Here is a 6,000-nt window from a genome sequence, read left to right as displayed (position 1 = left end):
TTACTCTTGCCTAAACAAATTGTGAAGAATATTCCAAAATCAAAACCCTGGATGGAAAATTCCTCAAAACATCATGAAAATTCAGATCAGAAATTCAATGTAGTAATTCAGGATCAACCCTACGTATCTATACTTTAGTACCATCTGCAGTCCTTTGTCAAACGTCCGCGTTAGTAGAAAATGACTGTTGAGAAGTGATTCCAGACTGCGTGACCGTTAAGCGTGATGACCAAATGGTCTCGCTCTGATTGTCCCTGGATGTGGTTGGGGTAGAAGCCTGCAGTGCTGTGGGGGGCAAGAAACTGTTCAGAACAGGAAAGCAGGCGGGAGCATGAGTGCAAAAACACAATGGCAATGATAGATTCCAGCCTGCTGGAGTAGCTACAAAGTGAATTCCTGTGTCATTTGGATGGTTTTCTTTTTGTTTAGTTTATTTTTAAAAACTAGTAAAAAACCCTCTTATCTTGCTTTTCTGTATGCATAATTCTTCATAGGTCTTGTTGTATTTTGATAGTTTAGAGCCAAACCAAAAAGAACCAGGCAACTTCAAGAAGTATGTTCAGTTTTTTGATGCTGGAAACTGTGAAATTAATTGGGTTTTGAAATGTTTTCTGTATTTTCAGATTTTGTTTGTGAGAAGTGAATATTCCTAGAGAGAGTTTTGCATCTTTGGTTTTGCTTTCCCTCAAAATACAGTTATTTAATGATAATATATTATGTGACATTTTACATTCTGTTTGAAAAGCCATCTTTTATTTAACAGTGTTCTGACAATTTTTTTAAGGTAATTTACCTACAGTCATTGTCATTTATGCACGCTGTTAAAATATCATGCGGGCTTCATGAATAGGGACACCAAGATCATCTCTGAAAGTTCAAAAATGCATTTTCGGCAACAGCAGCTGTAATAGAGTTGCACTCGGGGAACATTTTTCCTCTGAAGCCTTGTGTTTATGCAGCTTTTATGACCTTAAGGAAAGATCTCAAGCTGATCCATAGTTGTAAGATTATTTCCCTCCTCATAAATATGGCACATAAGACTGACTGCCCTGATTTACTGAAATCACTGACAGCGTCTTCACTTTCTTCCTGTTGCAGATGAAAGCTGGGCAGCAGGAAGAGCCTTCCCCCTGTGTAAATGTTCTAGTGTTCATCTGTAGACATCAGGGCTTCCTGGAAGATGCCAGGCTGAAATGGTTTGGATGTGAAAAGTGCCATTTGGTTATTATCCAGATGGAGCAAGCCATTATCTAAATTGTTCTTTTTTGGGGGTACAATGAATGCTGGAATCTTAGTAATTTCCTTTCCAAGCCTATTGAAGTGGACTAAGTTTTGGACTAAACACTGTTGTGAGCAGATTGGAGACCCAGATAAAAGGAATTAAGAAGAGAGGTTGCTCTGGCTGTTCATCTCTGTAATGTGTCTATTTGAAATTTGGAAGTCTGCTGCTCCAGATTGGCTGCTTCTTTCCCAGGCACAGGCATTCTTAAGTCCCCTTTTAACTTGCTCTCCTCAGCAGGATTTCTTCTACTTGCTAATTGCCAGCAGTGAAAAATCTACGGAGGCAAATTGATGAGGAAGAAAAGGTTTCCAAACCAAAGTGGCTAAAAAAATTCCAGCCGTTGGCTGGGAGGGCAAAAGAAAGGCAAAAAGCTTTTGACATTTTACTTTTGTTCTCTTTTTTTTCTGGTTATAGTAAGGAATTCCTACTAATTCTATTGACAATGATTTGGCACCTCGAGAAGTATTTCTGCAGAGTCTCATAGTCCCAGCTCCATAAATAGGCAAGAGGTCAATAGTTGAAAATAAACATGGTAACTTCAACTTCTAGATTCGTGTGAAAGATTGGTTTTGCTTTATTTTTCTTTTTTCAGCCCTGAGTCACAGCATGGCTTGAGCAGGATGGCATAGAGTCCCCTTTGGTGTGGATCAGCAAGGACATAAGTTTTACAGCTTCAAGTAAGTACATTTCTTTTTCCCTCCTGATCACACTAAACAGCAGGTATTTGTAATATAGAGTGACTGATCTTAAAAAGTAATTGTACATAGGAAATCATCTGCTCAGAGAACTTCTAACAGTTTCTGCAGTTATCTCTTCTTGGCCCAGTACTAGCCAATCTCTGTATCTATTAACTGAAGTCATAGGCCAAACTGGCATTGTTCTAAATGAAAACAGCATTTGGCTGCACTGGGCTGGCAAGCTCACTCTGGGCCACAGCATTAAAAAAAAGTACTAAATTTTACAGAGAACTGTAGTTTTGCAGAGGTAAACTGATGAGACAGATAGTTCTTACAGACTTGTCTAAGTCATCAAATTTTCCATATTTCCAATGTGTTGTTTTATCTGTATGGATCAATATTTCTCTTGAAACAGAAATATAAGCCGCGCTTACTGAGAAGACTCGTAGCATCACAGGTTTAAACCAGGCTCCTTATTTAAAATTTTAAGATAGGATTCCTGGATGGAAACTCAGGAGAATATGGAGTAAAAGTGGGTATTTACTATTCTACTGTATGTAACATTCATGAGAGCATTATCAACTGTTGGGTCAAGTTTCATTGTAGTTTTAAAATGAGCTCAAGAAAGAGCTGCAGGAGTGATCTGAAGTTAAAAATATCTGCTTTTCAGCAGGAAAGTAAAGAAACTAGGAAGCATGCCCCTCTAGGACCCACTCAAGAAAGGTGGGTTTTGATGACTTTTCAATTGTCATGCTAGCTCACAAGAAATTCTAGGGACGGAAAGTTGAATCTAGTTTCAGATGAAAAATAAGGTATATTTATAACATAGCATGTAATTAATTACTGAAACAACTCTATCAGAGATACTTTGGTTGAGGTCTTCAAATGAACTTTTAGGACATGTCTTAGCTAAACCAGAAATGCCGGATTCTTGGCAAGGCTCACAGGAAGTCAGTTTCTAACGTTCAGAGCTTTCTGTGCCTTTCTCAGCAAAGTTGTAAAGCTTTTTCCATACATTGTCCCTATTCTAATCTCAAAACATTTTTCCAAGACTCTGTAAAACAGGATGATGGCTTCCTTTTCTGCCAGACGAAAAAGCTGAGTTGCTTTTACTCTTGCACTAGAATGAGAATAAGATCCAGATATATATATATTTTTTTCTTTGCTGGATTCCTTTTGTTTTTCCACACTCGTTTTGAACCGTTTGTATTGCTCAAAACAGGACAGAGATGCTAGGTATTTAATACAGATCTTATTAGCAATGGGTGGACCTTCTTCAGAGTTAAAATCTCCCTTTTTGTATATCCCCAGACTTCATTATACCTTTAGCAATGACAAGCTTATATACTGCAGTGTTTATAAATCCTGTTTTCTCAGAAAGGGTCTTTTGTCAGAGCTTGAATGTTTTCTTCACATTTATCTTGCACTGAATTTTTCAGTATTAAAACTTACTTATTGGCATCCAGGCAATCTGATAATTCTTTAATGGTTCTTTTAATTGGTTATTATCCTTAAAAACTTTTGTAGATGTGGCAGAGATGCTGGTAATTATATTATAATTCGAGCTACTGATGAAAATACAGAAGAGCTTTTTTCAAAGTATGGACCTCATAAGGGTCTGTTGATGGTTCTCCATCAATGAAATTTCAGTTTGGTTTAACTTGAAATCCATTTTATTGCACGATCTGTTCATTCCATTTACAAGTTTTCTTTAGTTAAGTAAAACTACCTGGAGAGTGGAAAATAACCGAGGTGGCTTTATCAATCAAACCTGCAATCTTTAAAAAATAACCAAAAAACCAACAGCAAACCCCCCCAAGTTTGCTAGAAAAGATCTGAGGTCAGAGAACTGCATGAAAAGCCTTTAATTATCTTTATGAAGTTTACTCCTCGTAGAGGCTTAAATCAATACTCCCTATTCAAGATTCATCAGGACCTTCACTTACTGGTTCCCTGGGGCAGTTCTCTTATCTCATTCTTTTTGGCTACCAAAAGGGATGGGTATTATTCCCACTTACTGCAGAATGAGACTGGAAGGTGAACATCTCAGGAATACTTCAAGCCACAGAATATTTCCCCCCTTGTTGAGAGACTTGAAATGTTCTCCTGGCCAGGACAATTCCCAAAAAGGAAGCTGAAGAGCCTGGTGATGGCCTGACATATGCCTTGTGTTGGAAGCAGCTGTGCTAAGGAATGCTTCCTAGAGGATCAGCAATTCCTGTCATCTCTCTGTAGTTCAGAAAGCAGAAGAAATCAGGAAGGTACAAATATCTGAGGGGAAAAGAAGAGGTTTAGCCACCAAGTCCTAGGAGGGCTTTTTCTCCAGAGGCCCCAAGAGCCTTGCAGAGCTCAGGTCAAATGCAATACCAGGCGTGAGGGTGCAAAGTGGCCTCCCCTTCTGAAGGGAAATATGTGATCTCTTAAAGGAGCTGTATGGGAAAAGCAGTGGCTGCTGTCTGTGCACACCTTACAACCTACAGCAGCACTAGTAGAGGTGAATGGGTGTGCAAGGAAATCACACCATAACTTACTGCTCTCTGAATCAAGGGAGAAAGTATGGAAGTACGTAACCCAGTCCCCAGGCTCTCCTGTTGTGGTGGAGACTGGTAATTTGCCAACGCATTCAAAAGGCTGAGAGGAAACTCAGATTATGTCAAGTAAGAAAAGGGGATGCTGGTAATTTCTCCAAGATCTCAGTGTGAGAATTCCAAATGTAATTTAAAATGCAACATATATTCCATCATCCAAACATATCAGACTATTTTAATGCCAAGTAAGTTTTAATTCGTGTTCACATAGGTTTCCAAAGTGAAGACAAAGAAAAGCCATAGTAAGAGGTGAGAAGCATTCTTCCTCTATCTTCAGAAATGAACTAGAAATAACACCCAAGTAAGGGAATTATTTATAGAAAGCAGAATCTGAAGAGAAATGCCAAGAGATGTCAAAACTGATTGAAACATGCAGCCTTGACAGCTCTGAAATTCATAGGCTGGCTGGCTGCCAGAATTTGTGCATGATGCTTTATTTTCTTCAACCGCTAGGTTTGGCTCCCAGTGTGGTATAAATGGAGGAAGGAAAGCAAGAAACTGGGAAACATTTGCTTGCTCTTGTGTGATGTGTGTTATTAACCATTGGGATGCAGTTGAAATGAGAGAAGTAACGTGGCTCACCAAAATAAGCTTGCTTCATTTAGAGCAAAAAGGCAGTTTAAAAGAGATTTCAAGAAAATGGAATTAGACAAACTACCTATGCAAAGTTGATTCTTGATTATGGTGCCGACTAATGATTGCATTCTGCTCATTTCAATGCTTCGGCCAACAAATAAAATTATACAAAGAAGAAGCACCAGGTGGGCATGATACACAATGAGCTCTATTCTGCTGTCAGGGCACATGAGTACTATGTCTTTGCACTGAAATCTTTGAAGTTACACTATTATAAAAATTGTATAATAAAAAGAGAGCAAGATACAGTAGTTTTTTCATTGTAGACATAGATTAATCATAGTTCTGTAACAGCGGCTACATGACATGGGTGTAACTGAGGCAAATTAAATAAGCCTTGCAACACCACTGAAAATATAAATATTATTATACTGTATCATTAGGTCTTTATCTACCTTGTTCTTCTTTCACAGAAAGGCAAACTGATCTGTACAATAGTTAACTGACCTATTTAAAGTTGCACAGTATCTTCACAGCTACATATGAAACTAGATTTCAGATCATCTAACCCCGATTCTGCATAAAGACCAATAAAATGACTTTCTTTTCTACAAAAAGAAAAATAAATAGGCTTTGAACAATGACATCTTACGTAGCTCCACATAAAGGCTTTGTCAGATGTACAACACTGTAGGGATTCTCTCTTATTCGGGACCCATTATAATCCAAATCATCCCAGAGACACATATGAAAGCAAGATCCATGCCTTGTTCTTGTTGTCCTGTAAACTTTAGAGGAAAACTATCTTAAAAATACAAGTAGCAATTATGATTATTCTACAGTTTTAATTTACGTGTAAAGCTCTTCTAGAGATACA

Source organism: Calidris pugnax, unplaced genomic scaffold (assembly GCF_001431845.1).
Source record: "Calidris pugnax isolate Ruff unplaced genomic scaffold, ASM143184v1 scaffold42, whole genome shotgun sequence".
Taxonomy (NCBI): Eukaryota; Metazoa; Chordata; class Aves; order Charadriiformes; family Scolopacidae; genus Calidris; species Calidris pugnax.
The sequence above is the reverse complement of the archived record's forward strand: the minus strand, read 5'-3'. Positions refer to the sequence as shown.